The following is a 26,331-nucleotide window of genomic DNA, read 5'->3' on the forward strand; positions in this document are numbered from 1 at the left end:
TCCACTTTTCAGATTTCTGACCAACTTGACCTCTAAAAACTCCTTTTCACCTTCACATAATATGAATCTTTGTCTTCTAAATCCTTGGCTCATATGTATTAATAGGATCTTGTCTACTGTGATAACTTCTTTTTTATATCATAACCTACTTGGACATTGTCCAGATAAGAAAGTGTTAACTGAACATAGATTCCAGCGGTATAACACATGTGAAATTCAAATATACATCTGACATTTAAACAGCATTATTTGCACAGAGATGCTAATGGGCTCGATGAAGACAAGACAGAGTGGTAATGGGATGTCAAGTCAGTATTATAGCACTTTTCCAGCCAATCTTTCATTAGTAAAAATAATGCTTCATGCTTCCTAATTTATAAACACATTTTCATGTATTATCTCAATTTAACTTTTCATTTTTCTGATTTAGATGAATAGACATTTTCCAGGTAACTGAAACTTGGAGAGGTCGAGTGATTAGACCAACTATACAAAGAGTTAGGCATAGGAATCTAGCACTGAACTGAGATCTGCTGAGGTGAACTGATAGAAAATTGTAATCTATTCTCATGTTTATTCTTCAGTTTTAGCAAAAACTGTATATTTGTTTTAAAGACCATAAGAGAGGAGAATAATAAAACTTACATCAGGAAACTGAAAATTCCAGCAGACTCCCAGCCCTTTTCCTGGTGTCTGATCAAATTGCATCTGTGGCAAAAACAATGCTATGTGTTTACCAAACTCTATTCACCTTGAGCACTCAGATTTCATCTACAAGCCTCCTCTCTTCCAGTAGGCAAGACCATGTGACTGAGTTCTGGCCAATGCAATATGAGAAATTTGGAAATGATATTTACTGCTTCCATATATGATCCCAAAATTATACCCGTGCCAACCTCTATTCTTACTTTCTTTTATTTCTCTTGCTTGCGATATGTAATAGATTCACCTGAGATCTTCAGGACCCTGGAATAGTGGAATGTCTAGATGAAAGAAGACTGATCCCCTGAATGACTGCTTGGAGCAGAAGCTTTTTTACTGCCTACTCACATTCAACTGTGAAGTCAGCAGGAAATACACCTTTACTATATTAAATCATTTAAATTTGGCAGTTGTTTCTTATAATAGCTAATCTACTCTGTGAACAAGAACAGCTGCAAAATCTTTTGTCTTGACTTGCCCTAAGATTAAGTTCTCCCATCTCCTCTCTGCCTTTACCTTGTGTCTTCTGTGGCATTATTTCTAATACAGCAGTTTGATGAGATTAGCAGTGTCCTAGCACATAGACAGCAACCCTGCTCCTCTTCTTAGTCCAGCACTTCTAGAATAAATAAAAGTAATTTAGAATCAGTTTTAATTAAAAAAATAAACTATTCACATAATGGGCCTCATTGTATTTATAACTTTTCAAAAATTATCTTATTTGTTTTTTACAGCAGCATTGTGAACTGGATATTATTATCTTCATTTCATAAATGTTTCATGAGACATTAAATAACCTGTTCAATGTGTCAAATATAGATTGGATAGATGCAGTATTAAAGTCAATTCAGTAAGGCCCCAATGCTCTTCAAAATGGATTGCAGTGGATTCCAGCTTTCTTTAGGCATCACCATCCCCTTCCTAGGAGGAGGAAGAGCCTCAGTATCACATCATAACTTCATCCTACATTTGGGGTTATAATGTGACCCTCTTAAGGAAGCATAATAGAAGACAGTTAGATATTGAACAAAGGACATAATAGCTCCCATTGATATTAATATTTGGAGCATCTGATTCTACAGGAACACTTAAGAGACCAGTGTATCCTTAATCTAATCAACTACTTAGCAATAGCAGATTTATTTCTCTCTAATTTTTTCATCACTTTTGGCTGATGTTCTAATATAAGAAAATTTTCTGGAAAGCAATCAGTCATGACCTCTCCTTCATCCTGAACATTCTCTACCACTGAACAACATATAGTTAATTCAGTGACTGCCAGGTTACTGAAAGAAATTTTTTCTTGTCTGATATACATGCATTTGTCTGACAAAATATTTTATTGAGTTTTTAGAGTATGGCTATATTCTAATATTCTGTAACAATACACAATACATAAAATCTTTATTTCCATTGAAATTCAAGTAATATGCATTACTAAAATTAATAATGGGCCAACTGCTTTCCTTCTTTAACTCTAGCTGAGCCTCACAATTATATTTTCCATAGGAAAATATGTAGGTGAGATCATATTAAAAATTACTCAATCAATAATTTAGCAGATTTCAAATAAAACATCACCAAATAGATTAATTTACAAAAGTAATAATGTCTTTTAATATCTGCTGCTAATTTTAAGTTTTTCCATTTTGTTTCCATCTATTTCCTTTTCTGAGGAAAAATGGAGAAGCTTATTATTTCTGGTTATCTTGAAAATGGGACTTCATTAAATTGTCCATAATAGACAATAAAAGTTATCATTTTCATATGGAAATATAATACCCTTAAGATGTCACAATAAGCTGCAGAGCCTAAAAATGCCACAATGCACTAGGATCAATGTGGTACATACACTAGACATGCTGAGTCCTCTCCCTTCTGTTTCAGTGGACACGCTTGACGTTCTGACTGGGGGGGGAGGATGGGGGGAGGGGATGGGTGCATACCTACGTGAGGAGTGCGATGAGCACTGTCTAGGGAATGGACACGCTTGAAGGTCAGACTCGGGGCGGGGGGAGTGGGGGGGGTATGGGCAATATATATAACCTGAACTTTTGTATCCCCATAATAAGCTGAAATTTAAAAAAAAATCTTTTAAATATCCATGATTGCACTGGAAAACAAGGAGCGTATCTCTTTTTGTTCTAGAAACTATGAGAACCTTTAAAGACCCAAATAAAACTGAATTCAATGGCAGTAGAAAAGCTTACCTGAAACAAAATGACATAGAGATATTAGAGTAGAAAAAGAAATGAAAACATAAGCCAGAAGATTGTTTCAAAAAGTATAGTAATGTTTATATTAGACCAAAAGAATTTATAGTAAGCTGCATTAAAAAGAAACTGATATTTAATATTAATTTAATATCATATAGGAATTTTAGCAGTATATAGCAGTAATGGTTCTTTATGTAAAAATCAACATAGTTACAATGCATATAAAGTGAAACTGAAAAATACACAAAAAATTGAAAAATTCACAATCACAATGAAAAACTTTAATATCTACTTTTAGAAACAGTTGATTTGTTGAATTTGAGATATAAAACAAATAATGATGTAAAATATTTGCATAAAACAAGCTTGATCTAATAAATATACATAGACTTTTACAGAAGTTTATGTTTAACTGAGAATTTAGCACAAATGGGACACTGGAAGAAAAGAAAAAAACAATTGATTGTGTACTAAACCACAAAGAAACTTAAAAAAGCTATCACAAACTGACCTCATACAGGCCATATTCACTGAGGGTGTTGCAAGAAAATAAAAAATTAACCATAAAATAAGTGCTGCTCTAGGTTCCCTTCAAATTTACAAATCTATCAATTAAAGAAAATTATTCTAAATAATAATTTATTAAAAGGGAAGAGATACATTAATTATAAACTATATTAAAAGTATAAAATGAGGCTGGAGGTGGTGGCTCACACCTGTAATCCTAGCACTCTGGGTTGCCAAAGAGGGAGGATCACTTGAACTAAGGAGTTTGAGACCAGCCTGAGCAAGAGCAAGATCCCATCTCTACCAAAAATAAAAAAAATTAGCTGGGCATGGTGGTGCATGCCTATAGCCCCAGCTACTTGGGAGGCTGAGGCAGGAGAATTCCTTGAACCTAGGAGTGTGAGGTTGCAATGAGCTGTGATGACGCCACTGCACTCTACCCAGGGCACCAGAGTAAGACTCTGTCTCAAAAAATAAATGTATAAAAAGCACTATTTATCAAAATGTATAGTCTGTGTCCATAATAGAACTTAAAGAGGGGTTTATGAACCTGAAGACATTATTAGAAAATAATAAAGACTAAAAATAAATTAAAACGTACAACAAAAATAATGTAAACTTAGAAAAAAACAGAAAGAAGAAATAAAAGTGAATACAGATATTAATGAAACAAAAAATAAAACAACAAAAAAGATTTCTGAAGTTATTCAACAGAAACCAAAATCTAACTTTTTAGAGAGATTAATTAAAAAAAATCAAGAAAATATGGTCATGAAAAAAAGAATGAAACAAATTAGCAACCCAAAAGTTGATCATGATACTGATTAAAGTTTAAAATATTATAAGAATATTTTAAATGTGCAGTTTTATGCTATCAATTTTATAGAAGTTTATATTCAACAGAAGATTTAGCACAAATGAGATATCAAAAGAAAATAAAAATACTAAATCACAAAGAAATCTCAAAAAAGGTACCAAAGACTGATTTCATACTGGCCATATTCACAGAAAGTATTGCAAGAAAATTACACAAAATGTATATGCTTCTAGGAAAATGTGAATTGCCAAGTGTGCTCTAATGATAGTAAAACAACTGAATTTAACCTTTAACCCTGGAAAAAATTGAAGCAGTATCAGGCCCATATACTTTTTATTCAGATAATGAGTTCTGCCAACTTTTTGAAAAATAAGCAATTTCTTGTGCAAAGATTTCCAGAACAAAGAAAATTAGATGAAGCTACCTAACTGATTTTATGAAGCTAGTATATTCAACAGGTATCCAAACTGGGCAATGTAAGCAAACACTCACACACACACACACACACACACACACACACACACACACACTAATATGCCCATTACACTTAAAAAATACATGCAGAAACATAAAATATTAACAAGTCAAATTGAGTAGCATATTAACAAAAGTATTATTTCTCCAGGAAAAAGTACATCATACATCAGAATATTAATTTATGTAATAATAACAATAAAACACTATTTGTTGATTTCAATGAGCAATGATAAACATTTAATAGATATAAATATTCACTAATAATAAAGATATTTAGCAAAATAGGTCTAGAATAGAACTTCCTTAACTTAACAAAGTACCAGAGATTTAAGTGAACATCAGATCTAATGCTGAGACATTAGAAAATTTTCAAATTAGAGTTGATATCAAGATGAAAATACTCTCTATTATTGTTATTCTTCAACATTATACTAGAAGTACTAGCTAATGAAATAAGGAGATAAAATGAGAAGCAAAAAGCAACTCTATCATTCACATATAATTCCAAGACAGCCATTGTTATTTCTAGTTTTAAGATAATCGGCAAACAAACTTTTCAAACAGCTGAGAAATTAAAGCAAGTTGAATGGGTGAACACAAGAGGAATATCCAAAAATAAATAGATTTCCCATAAACTAGTAGTAACCAATTAGAAAATATAGTAGAATGTAGTAGATGTCATTCATGAACTATAAAAACTGTACTATTAAAAAAAGAAAATTAAAAAGAAATATACATGACCTAAATGGAAAAATTATAAACTTTAGTTAATGAGATATAAAAAGACTAGTAATATGTGCATTCAAGAATAAGAACACTCAATATTGCAAAAACATTTAAAAATCAATAACAAATACCAGTGAAATACCCACCAAAATACCAATAAGATTTTAATGGAAATTGACAAATTGAATCTAAAATATATATATAAAAGTAGGAGTTTCACATATGGAGATATTATTCAGCCTAAATATCCAGATTGATCTTTGGCATTCCGCACACTGAATTCTTCATGGTGAAAACAACTAAAAGTGCTGAATATATGAAAAAAATATGAGAGGGTATCGGAAATGGAATCTTGCAAAGATTGCCTTGGCAATGCCATCTACTCTGTAGTTCTTCTATAATGTGACCTTATAATGCTGTGAGAATTTCAAGTCATACTGAGAGGTTATGTATAGATCCTCCTGTAAACAGTCCCAGCTAAGCACAACTAAGTTTTCAACTTATAACCAAGGTACCAGACATTTGTGTACAAGAGCTTGAAGATGGTTCCAATTCTCAGCCATTTGAGTCATTCCCCAGCAGTTCAGACTTCCCAGTTGAAACTGCAGACATTGTGGAACAGACAAGGACTTTCTGTTGAGTCCTGTCCAAATTCCTAATCCACAGGATTTTTGATCATAATAAAATAACTGTTCTTTTATACAACTAGATTTGTGGTTGTGTGTTATGCAGTAAATGTTAATTGGAACAGCTGTATTTCAACAAGTAGCAGGAATACTGAAACAGCTTTTGCTGAGGGTGTATGTCAAAGTTGGAAATTTCAGTGGTTTATACAACCTTTAGGGGACAGAGCCCCCTCAAGTTGGGAAATTTAGTAAGAAACTCTCAAGCATTGAGTTGGGAACTCCAATGTAAGGAGAAAGTAAAAATTCAAAAATAAATATACTCATGCCTCTATTATCAAAAAACTATGGTTGCTCTGACTCTGAATAGAGAAAGGGAAAAAAATGCCTCAGAAGTTGTACTTGCAAGCTAGAGTTTGCAAATGTTTGCAGTCAAAATTTGAAGTCCTTACACTTCAACTGATTTCCAAGTGATTCTATATTCTTACTACTGTCATGTGCTTATAGTGGCAATACAAATCCTCTGGATATACATGAACCTTTCTCCTAGACCCCCCAAATTTGGATAAAAACTTTAAAGTAATATTGAGAAGCACAAAACTTCTGCTCTCAGCCACAATGAAATAACAGAGATTAGAGATCAGCTCTAACCTTTACCTGAAATCACTAAAAAATTAGACAACATTTATGAAACAATGTTTTTTAGACATTGGACATCAGGCAATACAGCAGAGTGATCACTGAGGGCGGCAAGGGGAAACAAATGAGGTGAGGACTATGAATGCCTAAACTTAGAGCCTGGACAAAGTTTCTTGGCCACAGTACATGGAGAGGAGACCTAGGCAGAGCCTGATGATGTGCCAGAGTTAAGGAGTTATAGTTGGGAGTCCAGCAAGGTCAAGGCAGCTACAGTTTGCAGAAGGTATCAGACAGGAGAGAACTTCAGAGTAAGAGCTCTGGATAGCTACAGAGCATCCTGCTTGAAATTTCAACTGAGCCCTGATGAGTGAATGAATGTGAGGAAACAATCTGAGTTCAAGAAATGGACCATCTTGGAGGAGCAGACAGAAAAATCCATGGGACTAACAAAGAGTCAGGAATAAGTTTGTGTTCATACCAGCAAAAATGAAACTACATCATAATTCTAAGGGAATTGATTAGAATAACCATACATGTATTAGGTCAGTAGGGAGGACTAAAGGCTGCTCTGCATCTCCCTAACAAACCTTTTAAGCCTCAAAAGGATTAAATTGTTTCTATTAATAAGTAACAACTGCATTCTAGAACAAAACTCAGGAACACTTGTGAGAACACAGAAATATCTAGTACCCAACAAGGTAAAAATTCAAAATGTCTGGCATTCAATAAAAAATTCCCAGGCATGAAAAGAAATAGGAAAATATGCCCTACATGATGAAAACAAATTTCAGTAAGTAGTACCGGATCCAGAAGTGACAAAGATGATAGAATTAGTAGATAAGGATGATAAACAGATATAACTATCTTCCAGAAGTTCAAAAAGGTAGAAAAAAGGATAGACATGTTAAGGAAAGACATGGATGATGTAAAAAGTATCAATTTAAACTTCTAAATATAGGAAAAATGCTTCACATGGAAAATACAATGGGTAGGTTAATAGCAGAAAATACAAGTGAACTTGAATGTATAGCAATGAAGCAACAAAAACTATGCAAAATTATATACCAAGAGAAAAAAAGATAAAAATATGAGTATGCCAAGTAGCCTACTGTATAAGTAATTACAGTTCCTGAAAGACAAGAAAGGGGGAGGGTAGAAAAAATACTTGAAGCAATAATGACTAAAAATCTTCCTAATTTGATGAAAATTATAAACCCACAGATTCAAGAAGCTCAACAAACCCCAAACAGAAGAAACATGAAGAAATTTACGCTATGCCATACAATAATCAAATTGCTTACAGTGACTGATAAGGGAAACTCTTTAAAGCAGCCAAAGAATAAAGATTAATTACTTACAGAGAAAAAAAATACAAAGTAGACATATTAATGGAAAAAATGCAAGGCAGAAGGAGGTGGAGTACCTTTAAAGAACTCCAGTGAAAACTGTCAATCTAGAATTATATACCCAGCAAAAATATATTTCAAAAACAAAGGCAAAATAATGACTTATTTAGCTATGCAAAAGGTGAAAGAATTCATCACCAGTAGATATACACTACAGGAAATGTTCAAGGAAGTCTTTTAAACAGAAGAAAAATAATACTAGATGACAATATGTATCTACACAAAGGAATAAAAAACAACAGAAATGGTAAATATATGTGTGAATATTAAAGTTATTTTTTCATATTTTTAAAATCTCTTTAAAAGAAAATTGAATTGTTAAGGCAAAAGTAACCACATATATTGTTGGGTTTATGACATGTAGAAATAAAATCCATGACAATAGCACAAATGCTAGAGAAATGGAAGAATGCTATGTCAAATTATGAAATGTATATTATACTATGAAATAATATAATATTACTTAAAGACAGATAGTGGTAAATCGAATTCAATAGCACATCAAAAAAATAATTCATCATGACCAGGTGGGTTTCATCCCAGAGATGCAAAGACGGTTCAACATATGCAAATCTATAAATGTAATTCACTATCTAAATAAAAGCAAGAACAAAGACCACATGATCCTCTCAATAGATGCAGAAAAGGCATTTTACAAAATTCAGCACCCTTTTATGATAAGAACTCTTAACAAAATAGGCATAGTTGGTAAATACCTCAAAATTATTAATGCCATATATGACAAACCCATAGCTGATATCATCATACTGAACGGGGAACAACTAAAAGCATTCCACTTAGAACTGGAATCAGACAAGGTTACCCACTACCTCCATTTCTATTCAATGCAGTGCTGAAAGTTCTTGCTAGAGCAATCAGACAAGAGAAGAAAATCAAGGGTATCTAAATGGGGGCAGAAGAGGTCAAACTATCACTCTTTGCTGATGATATGATATTATAACTAGAAAACCCCAAATATTTAACCAAGAGACTCCTGGAATTGATAAATGATGTCAGCAAAGTCTCAGGATACAAAATCAATGCACACAAATCAGTAGCTTTCATATAAGCCAGTAACAGTCAAGCCGAGAATCAAATCAAATATGCAATGCTTTTCACAATAGCATCAAAGAAAATAAAATATTTAGGAATATATTTAATTAAGGAGGTGAGAGACCTATATAGGGAGAATTACAAAACACTAAGAAAAGAAATTGCAGAGGACATAAACAGATGGAAAACCACACCATGCTCATGGATGGGCAGAATCAATATTGTTAAAATCTCTTTATTACCCAAAGTGATCTACAGATTCAATGCAATCCCTATGAAAATATGAACAATATTTTTCACAGATCTAGATAAAATAATTCTATACTTCATATGAAACCAGAGAGGACTCTTATAGCTAAAGCAACCTTAAGCAAAAAGAATACAAATTGGGAGGCATTAATCAACCAGACTTCAAGCTATACTACAAAGCTATAGTAACCAAAACAGCATGGTACTGTCACAAGAACAAAGACATAGGCCAATGGAACAGAACTGAGAATCCAGATATAAAACCATCCTCATATTGTCATGTGATCTTTGACAAAGCAGACAAAAACATACACTGTGGAAAAGAATCCCTATTCAATAAACAGTGCTGGGAAAATTGGATAAGCACATGTAGAAGACTGAAAAAGGATCTGCACCTCTCTTCTCTCAAAAAAATCAACTCACGATGTATAACAGACTTAAACCTAAGATCTGAAACCATAACAATTCTAAAAGAAAATGTTGGAAAAAATCTTATAGACATCAGCCTAGGCAAAGAATTTAAGAGGAAGACCCCAAAAGCAATTACAGCAACAACAAAAATAAATAAATGGGACCTGATCAAATTAAAAAGCTTCTGCACAACCAGTGAAACTCTCATTAGAGCAAATAGACAACCTATAGAATGGGTGAAAGTATTTGCATGTTACACATCCACTAAAGAGCTTATAACTAAAATCTATATAGAACTCATGGAAATCAGCAAGAAAAAAATTAAACAACACCATTAAAAAGTGGGCAGAGGGCATGAATGGAAACTTTTTAAGAAAAGACTGATGGCCAAGAAACATATGAAAAATTGCTCAACATCTCTAATTATCAGGGAATGCAAATCAAAACCACAATGAGTTATAACTTAACTCCAGTGAGATTGGCTTTTATCAAAAAGTCCCAAAATGACAAATGTTGGCATGGACATGGAGAGATAGGAACACTCATACACTGCTGGTGGGACTGAAAACGAGTACAACCTCTATGGAAAGTAATATGAAGATACCTTAAAGAACTAAAAGTAGAGCTACCATTTGATCCAGCAATCCCATTACTAGGTATCTACCCAAAGGAAAGAAAGACATTCTATAATAAAGACATCTGCACTCGAACGGTTATAGCATCACAATTTACAATTGAAAAGATGTAGAAACAACCCAAGTACCCATCAATATATAAGTGGATTAATAAAATGTAGTATACATATACCATGGAGTGCTACTCAGCCACAAAAAACAATGGAGAACTAGCACCTCTTGTATTATCCTGGATGGAGCTGGAGCCCATTAGCCAAAGTGAAGTATCACAAGAATGAAAAAACAAGCACCACATGTACTCATCATTAAATTGGTACTAACTCATCAACACTTATGTGCACATATGGAAGTAACATTCATTGGGTGTTGGACAGGTTGGAGAGGGGAGGTGGGGATGGGTCATTTCACACCTAATGGGTGCGGTGCACACTGTCTGGTGTATGGGCACGCTTGGAGCTCGGACCCAGGTGGGGCAAAGGCAATATATGTAACCAAGGTGTTTGTATCCCTGTAATACTCTGAAATAAAAAAAAAAGAAAGATGGTGGTTAAGTTAAACATATATACTGTAAACCACAAAGCAACCATTAAAAAATTATAACCACTAAGCCAAAAAGGAAATAAAATAGATTCATAAAACTATTCTATAATTCCAAAATAAGCATAACATAAAGATAGAGAACAAAGAAGAGACTGCACCTATAGAAAACAAATAGCAAGTCAACCTAACCGTATGGCACATGTAAACCTAATCATATGAATAATCACATTAAGTAAATGGTCTAACATTCCAGTCATAAGGCAGATACTGTCAAATTAGATTTTAAAAAGCAAGACTCAACTATATGTTGTCTACAAAAAAGAACACTTTAAAACATAAAGATAAAAAGTCATTAAAAGATTGGAAAATAAAACCATGTTAATATTGATCAAAAGAAAGCTGACATGATTATATTAATATCAGACAAAGTAGATTTCAGAACAAAGAATATCATCAAGGATAAAGCATGTCATTTCATAATGATAAAGGAGCCAGTTAATCTTAGAGAATGTAACATATGTACATAATGACAAAGCAAAATGAGAATGTGTGGCCCAGTGTAAAAAAGAAAAAAAAAAAAAAACAACAGAAAAAAGTACTATTGAAGGTACTAAAATATAAAACTTTTTGTTTTCTTCTGCAGTCTGTCTTTCAACTTGCTATGGTGTTTTATATTTGCTATTTAATATCATTCTAAGTAAAGAAAAAAATACTGGGATTAGCAGAATGTTAACTATTGTTCACCTTCATATTGTGTGATGCCAATTTTAAATGAAAATATAAAACCATTTACTGATATGCAGAATCACTGAAATTACACAATTCATATTTCATAGCTCATATGTACATATGTATATAATTCTTACTGAAACAGTAGAAACATTTCTAAGAATTAATTCAACTGTTCCTATTTCACTAATTGATATGCACACATTCTGCCAATACTCTATGGAAGCTAGTGACTCCATAACACATTTACCTCACATTTGCTTCGAGTATCATTAAACTCCCACACATCATGAATCCACCAGAATACTGTTCTCATGGGGCATGATGAACTCTGCATGCAAGTGGCATAACAAGGAATGGTAGTGAACATGCATATTGTGCATCTCTTTTCCCCTAATGCACATGCTCCATCATCCCATTGGATTTCATTTAAAAAAGATAAGTTCAAAGACAAAATTATTAAAAATCTTAAGGTGCCAACAGTAGAGTATTAACCAAACATGGGGACCTTCTGAGCATAGAGTCCTGTGAGCGTGTACAATTCTCATATCCTGAGGGGCAGGTCCTGGGGCCCAGTAAAGATCACGTGGAAGTTTTGTGTTTTGTTAAGGGGTCAGCATTGTTTAGCATTCTACTTGGTGGGATTGGCCTTATCTGCTCTCATACTTCACTTCCATGTTTCCTTGACTCAAATATAGAGGATGATGTTGTCACCCTCCTGGTTGGTATTATGCCATGTGGCTAAATGCCCAGAATATAGAAAAGTTTCTAGTTTCCAATGACCCACTGAAGCCCGGTGTACTTGGCAGCTGTTCATCTGAGCCACCAGCCAGGGCTTCAACTGCACCTGGTGAGATAGTGGAAAACCACCTGGGGTGGACTTAAACATTGGAAAATTATTAATATAATTTATCATACTGATAGAATAAAGTAAAAAATGATCATTTCAAAATATGCAGAAAAAGATTTGATAAAGCTAACATCCATTAAGATTTAAAAAAATATTTGAAAACTAAATACAAAGAATAGCTACTAGATAGAAAGACTATCTACTAGATACTAGACATTCTTAACCTAGTAAAGAACATCATCAAAAACTTCACAGTCAAGAAATAATTAATGGTAAATGTTTAAAGCTTTCCCTTTGAGAATAAAAGGTAAGAATGCCTGCCATCCTCACTTCTATTCATCATTTTACTGAAGGTTGTAGCATAAAAATAAAATAAAAATTGAAAAGGAAAAACAAAATTGTCATTATTTATAGATGACATGATTGTGTAGAAAATAAAATAATATTTTAAAAAGTTTAGCAGAATTGCAAGACACAAAAATTTCAAATATCAATATGGACTTCTGCTTTCATGCCATGACAGAGTAGTTGGCACAAGACTAGCCCTTCTACCTAAACTACTGCACAAGATAAAAGAGGGAACATTTTTCAGATATTGAACGAGTCAGAACATACCTGTGATCCCTGAGAGAAGGGAAACACTTGACATAAACCCCATGTTCACTGCAGCTCTCTGTCTGGGACCATTTCCTGGTCACATAAAGAGCTGGAGAACAAGCAAAGTACATCAATCCCACTGATCTGTGGAGGCAGATTTCAGAATCTTGGGCTATTAAAACAGCTAGAATCTGCACGGCAGGATATTGAAGAGAAGAAAAACGGATATAACAGGGAGTCCAAAATTCTGTTTAGGGGTGCCCTACAAATCCTTGGCCTAGGATTAGGCTGTGCACTTACAACAAAAGACTTTGCAAAGCTTACCACCAAAGACTGGTTGTGATAAGATTGGAAGAAGAATAAAGATATTAGGGATTAAGTAGGGTTGAGAGATCAAATTCCAGCCCAAGCAGAGCAAAGAAACCATAGAAATACTTCATGCATAAAAATGAGACAGCAGAAATGATATATCTTCGGTGCAAGGGCCACACCCTAACGTAAGAGCTATTCTAGACTACTTATACTAACAAAGTTTAACATCAAGAACAGAAGGGGAGAGTTTGGATTTTGAGGACAGCCCATGTAAGGGGTCTTGGGAAACACTTTGGAATTTTCACAAATCCACCTTAACAGAGCATAAAATCAAGCTTACAGAAATGCAAGGTGATTGACATAACTGAACTTGTAACTAGGAAAAAAAAAGGCCACCATCATTTTTTGGAAGAATGTAATGTAATTGAGTTCCTTCAATGTATCATTCATAATGTCCAATATACAATAAAAGATTATCAGATGCGTAAAAAAACAGAAAACTCTGATCAACAGCCAGAGAAAATAGCAGTCATTGGAAACTGACTTCAAGAAAGCCTAGATTTTTTTTGTCATACTGTATTGTTTTTATTTGTATTATTTTCATTATTATACTTTCTTTTTATTATTTTTAATTTTTTTTTGTAATTGATCACTTTTTTATTTCAGCGTATTATGGGGGTATAAATATTTAGGTTACATATATTGCCCTTACTCCCCCTTGCCCCCCACCCGAGTCAGAGCTTCAAGCATCTCCATCCCCCAGACAGTGTGCATTGTACTCATTATATATGTATATGCCCATCCCCTCTTCCCTCCTCCCACCTGCCTGACGCCTGATGAATGTTATTCCTACATGTGTACTTAGGTGTTGATCAGTTAAAACCAATTTGATGGTGAGTACCTGTGGTGGTTATTTTTCCATTCTTTGGATGTTTCACTTAGTAGAATGGGTTCCAGCTCTATCCAGGAAAATACAAGAGGTGCTATATCACCATTGTTTCTTATAGCTGAATAGTACCCCATGGTATACATGTACCACATTTTATTAATCCACTTATGTATTGACGGGCAGTTGGGTTGTTTCCACATCTTTGCAATTGTGAATTGTGCTGCTATAAACATTCGAGTGCAGATGTCTTTTTCATAGAATGTCTTTTGTTCTTTTGGGTAGATGCCCAGTAATGGGATTGCTGGATCAAATGGTAGATCTACTTGAGGTATCTCCATATTGCTTTCCACAGAGGTTACACTAGTTTGCAGTTCCACCAGCAGTGTATGATTGTTCCTATTCTTCTGTATCCACACCAACATTTATTGTTTTGGGACTTTTTGATAACTTCATTCTCACTGGAGATAAGTGATATCTCATTGTGGTTTTGATTTGCATTTCCCTGATGATTAGAGATGTTGAGCATTTTTTCATACGCTTCTTGGCCATTATTCTGTCTTCTCTTGAAAAGTTTCTGTTCATGTCCTTTGCCCACTTTTTGATAGGGTTGTTTGATTTTTTTCTTGTTGATTTTCCTGAGTTCTAAATAGATTTTAGTTATCAGCCCTTTATCGGATGTGTAGCATGCACATATTTTCTCCCATTCTGTAGTAGATGTCTTAATTATCAAGTGAAATGTTTAAAATGGCTATTATAAACATATTTAAAGAGCTAAAGATAAATATGGCCTTGAGAAGTGAAGAGTTTCGGAATCTCAGTGGAGAATGAGAAATAAATGCTTAAATGGAAATTCTAGAAATTCTATAGTAATTGAATTGAAACATTTACCGAATAAGGCTAAGAGCAGATTAAAGAGAGCTGAAATGGGCATCCAATCTCAAGAAAAAAGAGCAAAACCTTGAAAAATAAACAGCCTCAGTGACCTGGGTGACACATTATCATTCACATAATAGGAATTCCAGAATAAGATGAAAACTATGATGAGCCAGAAAAATTCTTTAAAAAGCAATCATGAATAAAACTTCCCAAATGATATAAAGCATTGATTCATAAACTTAAGTAATTCAGCAAAATCAAAATAAGATAAATACAAAGAGAAAAACACTTACACACATAGGCTCGTGATAGTTAAACTGCTGAAAATTAAAGATAAAATCTGCAGACACTCAGATGTAGAAAGAAAAGATAGAGTACAAACAGGAACAGCAAGATAAATGATGGCTAACTTCACATCAGAAATGTGGAGGCAGGAAGACAATTGCATGACATATTTAAAGTGCTCAAAAAAAATATAACTTTTAACCAAGAATTCTAAGTAACTTTCAAAGAGGATAAAGACATTTGCAAACAAATAGAAGTTAAGAGAAAATATCACCAACACACCTGGACTATAAGAAAATGCTAATTTGGCAATATGAAGGAAAGCGACACCATGGAAAATGCAGGCAAGAACAAAATGCATCAGAAATGGTAAATATATAAGTAAATATAAAAGATAATTTTCTTAATTTCCTATAAAAAACCTGACCATTGAAGTCAAAACTAATTGTATTTAAGTTGAAATTTTATAATTTAAAACAAACATACATGACAAATAACACAAGACAAAGGAGCAAATAAATGGAATTATACATATAAGATTCTTACATTTGTGAAGTGTGACATATGAAAGGGAAGTTCAAAGTGATGTGTGCAAAATGTGAAACTCTGTGAATTCCAGCTTTGGATGTTGGAGTTGGGGCGAAAATTGTGGTATGAAAGAGCAGTATAGAGAGATTACTCCTAGCAATGTAATATTAAATGGATAAAACAGTGATAAATCTCAGGAATGATTTATGAATACATATTGTTAATCCTAGAATAACCACTAATAAAATAATAAAACAAACATAGCTAAAAATCCAGTAGAATAAAAAAACTGGGAGGCTAAACATATTTGACTCAACAAAATGAAAGCAGGAAAGGAAAAACAGAGGAGAAAAATTAGAACTGAAAAATAGAAATTACATAGAAAGATGGTAGATTTAAACCCTCAATATTAATAATTACATTAAATACAAATGGAATAAACATTTGATAACAAATCAAAGATTGTTAGACTGGATTAAAAAAGCAAACTCAACAATATGTTGTCTATAAAAGATAGACTGAAAATATAAAGACACAGTTTAAAAGTAAAGGTATGGAAATGGATCTGGTAGAAACAATAAGCATAAGAAACCCAGTATCACTTTATTAATATCAGGCAAAGTTGACTTCAAGACAAAGAGTGTTACCAGAGGTTAAAAAAGCAAGATTTCATAATGATATTAATGAAAGGGTTGTTTCATCAGTAAGCCACAATAATCCTAAATGTGTATGAGCCTAACAACAGAGCTTCAAAATACATGAAGCAAGAATTAACATAATTAAAGGAAAAAATAAACACATGAAGAAGCATAGTTGGAAATTCAACACTTGTTTTTCAGTAGGTGATAGAATATGTTAAAAACATCAGTAAGGATATAGGATATAATCAACACATTTATAGAACACTGCATCCAACAATTGTACAACACACTTTTTTTTCAAGTACATTGGTAACAGTCATCAATATAAACCATATGCTGGGCTATAAAATAAGTCTCAATAATTTTCAGAAGTTTGAAATCTTACAGAGTATGTTTTCTAACCACAATGGAATTAAATTCAAAGTCAATAACAATATTAGAAAAACCTCAAGTACTTGGAAACTAAAAAACAGAATTCTAAATATATAACCAAATGATAAAAAATGAAAGGGAAATTAAAACGTATTTCCCAATGAATGCTAATTAAAATAACATTAAAATTTATGAGATAACTCCGAAGCAATTCTTAGAAGAAATTTTCTAGCTTTAAATTCCTATATTAGAAATGAATAAAAGTTTAAATCAAATATCTTGGTTTCCACCTTAAGGACATAGCAAAATAAAAAAGTTAGTAGAAAAAAAGGAATAATAAAAGCAGAAATCAATGAAATAAAAAGCAACAAAGTTAACAAAGCCAAGGTTTGGTTTTCTGAAAAGATTAATACATATGTATCTCATAAACACTTCTGTTAGAGGGGTAAAATGATACAACACCTTGGCAAAACAATTTGGTACTATATTTTTATGTAAAATATCAACATGCTCTACAAATTTGTGACTCTAAGCCCTAATGATGAACCAGAGGAAGTCTTGCAAATCTATGCCAGGAAATTCATATGTTTATAACCACCTTGTTTGTTTTAGAGGAAACCTAGTAATAGCCCAAAAGCCCTCCAAAAGAATAGATATATGAATTGTAGTCCAAAAGCGCTACAGCAGAAGAGACATATGAATAGTAGTATATTCAAGCACTAGAATATTATAAGGAATTAAAACAAATCAGTTATAACTATGCACAATTAATTCAACCAAAAACCCTTTCTTGAGTGTCTACTAGGTGCTAGGCACTGTTCTTGGCACTTGGAATACATCAGTTAATAAAATTGACAAGGATCTCTACCCTTAAGCAACTTAGATTCTTGAAGTGGAGATATATAATAAGCGATGCACACAATAAATTATGTATAAAGCACACTATAATGTGATGAATTATTATGAACAAAAGAACAAGTGAAGTATGGTAATTGGTCTCTGGGATACTGGAGTTGGGGAGAAACTGGGGTGTAATATTAAGGGGAACATAGGGAGACTGCTCTTAGCAATGTCATATAAAATGGATATAATGTTGGCGAATCTTAGCAATAATATTGAGTGACAAAAGTACATCTCTGATGATGTGGCACTGCCTGTGGCAGTGAAAAGACCTTAAGAGATTCTGCAGTTGCTCTTTTTCCCTGATGTGAGGAATGATGAAGCACAAGATCCAAGCAGCTCAGATTACTGAGTCACCACCTGGACATTAGGAGGCTATCAACTGTAAAACCCATTATTACTATGTGCACACTATGAAGGAGGAAAATGCCATCTGTGAATTATTTGTAAACTGTATCATGATTTCAGAACTGTTTTAGAGTCACTGACATATATTAAATGTTCAATAAACTGAAAAAAGTAAATGTGAACGTTTTTAACTGATTGCAGGACAGGCCTTTTATTTACATGTCATTTGTTAAAAGAATGGCTGGCAGCTACACATTTGAAATTATATCCTCAAAATATTTGCAGTATATGACTCCATCTTTCTTTTGCTTATATGAAATAATTATATATGTTCTTACATCATATGAAGAATATTTTGAGATAAGTTTTTTTCAGAGACAGTTTTGAATTCAATTACTCAAAAAGCAAATAGGCATTGAAATATGCATTTAATAATGTAGGTTCATTCTTTCCATGAAGTTCATTCTATGCATGTGCTATATAACCATAAATTCAAATTTCAAATATTGTGCAAGTCAAAGAAAATATTTTTTTATGGTTTATTAGTTTTCTGAGTTTTGAAAAGGAAGTTTTTTAAGAAAAACAAACCTATTTTCCAGTTTTTAAGTGGTTCAAGTACAGTACTATAGTTAAAACTGAGACTGTCAAGCATAGACTTGGTGATTCTAGGGATTTCTTAAATGAATTCACATGAGAAACATTTCTTTAAATGTTTTAAACAAAATGAAACATGACAAACATTTCTTTAAATGTTTTAAACAAAATTCACCCTAAATGCCTTCCTAATGTCCTAGGATGATTGCACAGAAATTGCAATACATCTGTTTGACCTGTTAACCAATCAATTCCAGCTACTTAGGTAGGTTGGATAATTCCTTGTCTTAAAATTTAAGGCAGAGGATTACTGAACAAGATTAAGTATTAATAATTTGATATTATATTTGTCATTTTAAAATTTTCAATATACTTCAAAGATTTTTGACAGAGTCATAATTTTGTTAAGATAGTTGAGCTTCATGATTACTAAAACAAATTTCTGCAAAGGATTCAAATTCATTCCTTCAAATTTTAAGCAATGCATATTCATTCTAGGCCAAATGTGTTAGCCATGTAATTATTAGATTCTAGTTTATATTTCAACTGGCCAAAAATAAAAGTAAATATGTCATGATATGCTAAAGAAATAAGCATACTCATAACATATATCTGGAAGTTTTAATTTCACATTAAGCCATTTACTTCTTGTCCAAGATATATTTATTTGGAAAGGTTTGTTTGTTCTTCATAATTTTTTCTAATATACATTTGTGCCTATGATAACATAGGCACAAATAATTTGAAATTATACATGTTCCAAGTTTTGGAGCAGAACATGAGGTGAAAAATTAATAATTGAGGTGTGAATAGCATGGGACTCTCCTACTCTAAAAGTTACAAGATATGCCTTTTATATACATGTCATTTTTTGAAGAAATAGCTGGCAGCTACACATTTGAAATTATATCCTATTTGGGAGATTAAAGTTAATTTAAAACATTATTTTTTGGAGTTAATTATTTTGAAAAACACTTATAAGACTACTTTGCAATAGTTATATTCATACAGGGTAAATTGTCTAGTGCCCATTTTATAGATCAGTAAACTTCTTGTAGAACACTTATCTAAGACAAGCTTATCTCATAAGGATATGCTCATGATAAGAAATATAGTGGTAGAGATTCATTATTTGCTGTTCTAACCTTATTTCCTCACAGCAGATACAATTTTAAAATGTATTCCTACGCATATGCAGCACAGCATTTTTTACTGGTTGTTTAACTAGATATCAAGGTGTAGAGTTCCAGGAATTTGAATGTATGCTTCAAACATCTGGAGCTATACATATGGGGCATATACAGCTGTGTTTATTTCAATGATTACACATTTACATGCATACAATACATTTATTTAAATGTATAATATCTTATATATGTGAGAATATTCAAACACATACCTTTGCTGTACTTATTTGAATATGGAATTGAAAAAAGATTCAAATAAATACATTTGCCACTTTTATTTAAATCTCATGCTATTTTTTATATAATGTACTTATTAATATACGATCATAACTCTTTTTAGTCTAAAACAAAATATTTTTAAAAGATTAAAGAAAATGGGGACTGTGAGTCATACAAATCAAGAAAGTTTTGTAGAGAGTTACAGTTAGCAAGCTTTCAGAAGAATTTGAAAATTCAGCGATCAAGAAAATAAAATCATTTGCAATTGGAATGTGTTTATTTTATTCCAACAATTGTATCACAGTATGGTGGACATTTTAATTGAATCTCAAAGCACTTGTCTTGAGGTATTTTTTTTCCTTACTACTACCGAATCTGACAAGATAAACACTTCTGGGTTTTGGTTTAATATAGAAGGAAAAAGAGTTTCACTATTTTAAAGCCACACACACACAAAATCTGGTTAAGAGTATTAATATAATCTCATTTAACTCTACCTTTATTTCTGGGAAAGGAACTGGAGACCAGAAAATGATTTAGGAGGACAGAAAATAAAATTACATTTTGGATTCAATTCCTGGCCATGATATCCTGGGAGACTTTAGAGAACCTTCTGGTTAGTCTATTTATACTTGTCTCAGTTTTTTTGTATGCTACTTTCTTTCTCGAGGGCTTTTTTAAAAAAGATATGATGGACTGGTTTAGAGGAAGGTGACTTATTCTTGAGCAAAGGAAAAGTTAATATGGAAGTGGCATAATTTTTTGAAGGATTTAACCGTATGTACGTACTTAGATTTGTTTAATGATTGAAGAAACTGAAGCTCTCATAACCTGTGTTTCATTGTTCATAAGCTGTGGATAATAACAACTCTCAGTGGGTTTTTTTAAGGATTACATGAGTATAATGTATAAGACATTCAGTAGTCAAATGCTTTCCAAATAACTAACATCTTAATGTTTCCTTCTCTACTTTGTAGCTGTGAAAACTTGAGTATCTGAACATAGACCCTAAACCTTAGTTCTTGGTCATGTTTCAATAATTAACTTTCCTAAATTGGTTAATCTCCTGTTAAAAGTTAAAATTAAGATAAAAAGGTTTTTTCTTTTTTCCTTTTTTGGTGCTTGAATAGGCAACGAGTACATTGTTTACACAGCCCATTCTTTCTCCTAGTGGTTCTCCCCTGAGAGTGTGGATTGAAGTGTGTACCTGTGTGTGTGTTAGGTGGGAATGGTTAAATAATCAAAATAACATATATTAATATTTGCGTTTTATAGTTACAAGTTACAGTCCTTATTTTTAATTTCTACAGTTACCTAGTGAGACAGGAATTAGAGCCTGGGACTCCCGTCAAAGGAAAGGAAAGGCCGCAGGGCCAGCGCATTCGCTTCCAGGATCGTCGCAAAGGCGGGAGAGAGACCGACCAATCGGAGAGCGGGCTGGGGACTGGTCCCGCCCCCGCCCGCCGAGCCCCGCCTCTGCTCCGTCCCCCGTTGAAGCTGGTGTGCAGCTGGCTCGTCCCGCCCCTGCCTGTGAGTGACAGGACCGTGGACAGCAACATTTTCAGCCGGACACGAAGTTTGTGGGCCCTTGCCTTGGCAGAGCTGAGGTGTGTGTGTGTCCGGCGAGTGCGAGGGGTTTGGGGAAATCCTGCCAAGGAAGGTCGGGGTCCGGGACTAAAAACGGGCGCACCTCCTTAGCGAGCCCCTAAAGCGTTTAGGAGACGATGGTTCAGTCCCTGGGAGCGGCACTTGGGCGGGCTGGGCGGAAGGAGGCTCTGCAAGAGGAACCCGGAGCCTGGGAGACCCAGGAGGTACGATTATCACTTAAGGACCCCATCTCGGGGAAGCAGGGCGCTCGCGGTGGGGGCGGGCGATGGCGGGCAGGGGCTCGCGTGGAGGGTGGGCGTGGCCGCCGCGGTTGCTAAGGAACGCGCGGTTCCCGCCCTGCCAGCGTGTCTGGCGCGGGCCGCTGGGCCCTGGAAGCGTTGGTCCCGCCCACCGCCTGAGGCCTTCCGCTCGGCTGGCGATTGGCTCCTTTGTGTAGTCAGATAATTCGCGGCCCTTTACTTCACTGAGCAGCGATGTGGATTTTGCACTCCCAGTTCCGGCCTCCCTTTCCCGTATTGCTCTTCACCCTTTCTCTTGCCTGCCCTTATTAATGAATAGGTATCTGCAGTGCAAAACATTTGTATCCAAGAGCTTCAGACAGCACCGGGTGGCTTTATTGGTGGTGGTGGGGAGGGCAGGGCTACTTTTTCTGGAGCTTGGTGAATCCCTAAACCCACCAGGTATTGGTGTCCACATGGATGACTAGGAAATGGGAGGTTGAAGATCCTGTTTCTTCTCCCTGGAATTCTCTTTCTTACTGCTGCCTGTTTGGGCTTAATGAGCTTCCTCAGGATGTTGAAGCAGTCTGTTACTGGAGGGGCCCCAATAAAGGATCCTCCTTTCAGTCCCTGCTGTGAAGTGTGCTAAACTGTAAAGCTCTTTTTTGCTTTGTTGGGCCCGTATTTAATGATCAACTAGGAGATGGTAACCATAGATAACCATTTCAAATCTCCTCTTGTTTGCTCATGTAATCTGGGCCCAAATGATTCAGCAGAACAAACATTCCAAAGAAAAAACACAGAGGAGCTAAAAATCTGCTTTTACTTCCCTCTGCCAGGTTTACAGTGTAAATCCCCAGTAAGGAAGCTTGTACTGCTTGTTAACATTAGGAAGATCATTGGCCTACAAGTCAGGAAACTGGCAGGGTTAGGAAATGTTTGTCCTTAGGCAATACCCTTCATAAGTGTTTTCTTATCTGTAAGATCAGGTATACTAGTATATGCCCTTTCTTCCTATAAAGGAAGAATAACTGTGAAAATATTATTAAAATAATGATCTACGCAAATGCAAAGTGTTAATTGATTTCATTTTTAATCTTTATGTGATCTGAATTTGTAAACTTATATAAGCATTATCATTCAGCTTAAAGTATTTTAGAATTTCCCTTTTGATTTCTTTGGGTTATGTAGACACGGGGAAGAAACCCACTCATCTATTCATTATTGATTCTGTGTTGGTTCTGGTTAGGTAGCGCCTGAAATATCTTGCATGACACTTTTTCCCCCTTAATAACACTAGATTTTTTTTCACTTGTAGCCTGAAAGGATTGGGAAACATTACCTTTCAATTCAATGGTAACTAACCTTTTTGGGGCCACTTTGAGAAGCCAAAGAAAGCTATTGACTTCCTCCCTCAGAAAGAGGCATAATTTGAACCATAGGTGGACCCTGGATTAAGAACATCTGTTTTCATTGTACTTCTTTAGGGATAAGAAAATTATTCTCTCCCCCTTGCCTCATCCCAAATGAGAGACTAAGTAAATTTTACCCAAAGCTACATAGCTGCGAGCAGAGCTAGGTCTTTTTCCATTCTTTCACAATGCCTGCTACTATAGCTTACCTTAGTTCAGGGTCTTCAATCCATCCACTGCCACTGGCCCTTGATTTTTTTTGAGCATTTAAAAAACAGGAACTAACAATGTTTAATAAATTGTTACTGTCTTACAAAACCATGCAAGCAGTATTTTTCCCAAAATGCCCTTTGATCATTATCTCTTAAAGCATATTCAGATATTTAAACAAGTGAAAAGAGAATTTGTTGTCAAATATTTTGGGAAAATGTTAAATTGTAATTTTGAGATAAACATTAAATATATAAATTTTCTGTCAAAGTCTGTTTTGGACAAAGAAAAGCTGATTACCTGCCACTGGAATATCATTATCTGATTGCTAGAACTCTTTTTTCAAACTAAGTTAATTAATGATCTTTTATGGCATTTTAATTTCCTGTGGCTAGAAAATATTGTGGTTGGTTTCATGGTAGCTCTTTTCCTGATTTCCATATTCAGATAGAAGGCTGTAAATAGAATATTTTCTTTGTTCAAATTCCTTATTTAGCTTCCCCAATAAAAGTGGGTATCCATAGTAGATACAAAAATTTATCATTGCATAAGGAAAAAATTGGAGAGGGAAAGATCTATTGTTTTTGTAATAAACAGTAAATAGGAGTACCTGTTATTTCTTTAGCACTTATGATTTTATTCAAACTGTTTGGTATTTGACTATTCCTTTACTTACTCCACTTTCTTCATTTCTGGTAGAGAAACAGGGATAAAGAAAAATGGATTAGAGAGGCCATCAAAATGGACTTAGAGATTTTCAGGGCTCAATAATAGCCCTTTCCTTACTCTTTTGAGTTTGTAAACAGACCTGTGGGGTTTGCAATATTAGCTTCTTTACTAATGAGTTGATTGAGGGTAGTGTTTCAGATGTGAGACCAAAAAATGAGTACTAGTACTTCTTATCCCTTTTACCCCAACTCTTTCCCAGAACTTAGACTTTAGTTCAGCTGAGAGAAAAATTTCAGTTTCCAGAATAGACACACTTACCCAGAATTACTCCTTTGCATGGTCCAGGGCAGAAAGAGAAGTAAAAGAGGGCAAATCTCTAGTGTATACTGGCTTATATTAGGTTAGCTCTAACCATAGAGTAATGTGGACTTGTGGATTTTAGCCACCAATTAAATAATTCTATTGGGAAGCTGTGAAAAAGGAGTGGGATCTGAGGCCAAGACTGTAAGTCTAGTGCTCTGGTTTTCCATTCTAAGTTACACCCCTGGGCCATTGGGAATATGTGGAGGTACAATGTCTTTTAAGAAGGTACTACTGGCTTTTGGGACCCTGAAGTTCGGGGATAATACATATTGTGTAATGTAGAGGTCCACCAGCTCAACAAATAATTTTGTTCCCTCCCGTGCCAAAAGCTGCTCCATTACAATTTCCTCTGTGTAGAAACAAGAAGCTTTAGGCCAGATTTCCCCATAGTCTGTGTTCATGTATATCTGTGTTTTTGATATCAGTAGATTTGGCTTTAAGTGTGAAGGTCTTAAAAAGTACTGCTTAAAATATAGAGTTCTTTTTGGTATTCTTCCAGAACATCTAGAATGATACTAATGGAAAGTAGTGATATATATTTCATCATATTTGATATCCTTAAGTATCTTATTGAACAGATAAAGATGATACAGTCCTAGAGCTAATTCTTTTTTATATCTATTGCATACATTTATTCCTTTCTTGTATGGCAGAATGTTAAGTATCCATGCAACAATCAAGTGAGATAGGTATATATTTCCGTGAAAAAGAAATGATTTCTTACTTACCTCATACTTTTGAAATATTAAACAACAACAATAAAATTATAAGTGCTAAAAAGATAAAAAATGTATATTCAGTGGTTTAACAAACTGTTTAATTGAATCAGAAGGTGAAGATAGTTTCATAAATGAGCAACTCTTGTCAATTGTTTGGCTTTTAAGCCACTGAACATGGAGACTGATAGCAGGATAAAGCAGCTTAGCTCTTCTAGACATGTATTACATAGTGACATAGTTGCAAAAATAGAAGACCGATCATACTGAACAAGTTAAAATTTCACAAAGACAAAAGAAAGAGTTTAATCCAAAGAACACAAGTTTTACATACTTAGAATGTTAAAAATATTCAAATATTGCAGGGCACAGAATAAATTATATGGGTACCTGTGATAAAGTCCTAATTGTAGATAATAGTTTATAACCTATACAGGTGGAAGGTGTACTGCACTGAAAGCTTTAGACTTGGCATCAGCAGTAGACATATCCTTTGTTGAGTTTTATAACATTTCCAGTTATCAAGTTCATTATCTATATAGAAATGGTTGAAGATTTGTGATTCTCTACCAGTTTCATGAGGAATATGCTTGAATATTATAATACATTGCCATTATTCACAGTGACTCAGTATAGCACTGACTCTCTCTAGGCAGAGGCATATCAAATTTTTTTTTCAGGATGAGAAGGTGTAATTTTAAAAAGAAACTCCTAGTTTCTGATTCTGCTTTATCTGTGTTTCTAGGGAGTCCATTCTCTGTCTCCTCTCCTACCCTCAACACCTGTCCCCCCTGCTCATATTTGGAA

At 34.2% G+C, this 26,331-nt stretch overlaps 1 protein-coding gene and 1 long non-coding RNA gene across 3 annotated transcripts in view; one reads left to right on the forward strand and one right to left on the reverse strand.

Moving 5' to 3' along the window:
- Positions 1-643: 643 nt before the first annotated feature.
- On the reverse strand, positions 644-21,708 carry LOC123645186. Its single transcript, XR_006737430.1, has 3 exons — positions 21,643-21,708; positions 1,219-1,321; positions 644-708 (listed from the first exon to the last, which is right to left on the reverse strand). It is a non-coding gene; the product is annotated as an uncharacterized LOC123645186 (long non-coding RNA).
- Positions 21,709-21,802: 94 nt separating this feature from the next.
- TRIQK (triple QxxK/R motif containing) overlaps positions 21,803-26,331 on the forward strand; it is a 96,560-nt gene continuing 92,031 nt past the window's right edge. Inside the window, exon 1 of one of the 2 annotated variants that reach the window (XM_045560679.1) lies at positions 21,803-22,139. The gene's annotated coding sequence lies outside the window, so the exon portion shown is untranslated. The remainder of the gene's footprint in view (positions 22,140-26,331) is intronic. The other variant, XM_045560678.1, reaches the window with a different exon arrangement.

The sequence above is a fragment of the Lemur catta genome, chromosome 9, assembly GCF_020740605.2.
Source record: "Lemur catta isolate mLemCat1 chromosome 9, mLemCat1.pri, whole genome shotgun sequence".
NCBI classification, from domain to species: domain Eukaryota; kingdom Metazoa; phylum Chordata; class Mammalia; order Primates; family Lemuridae; genus Lemur; species Lemur catta.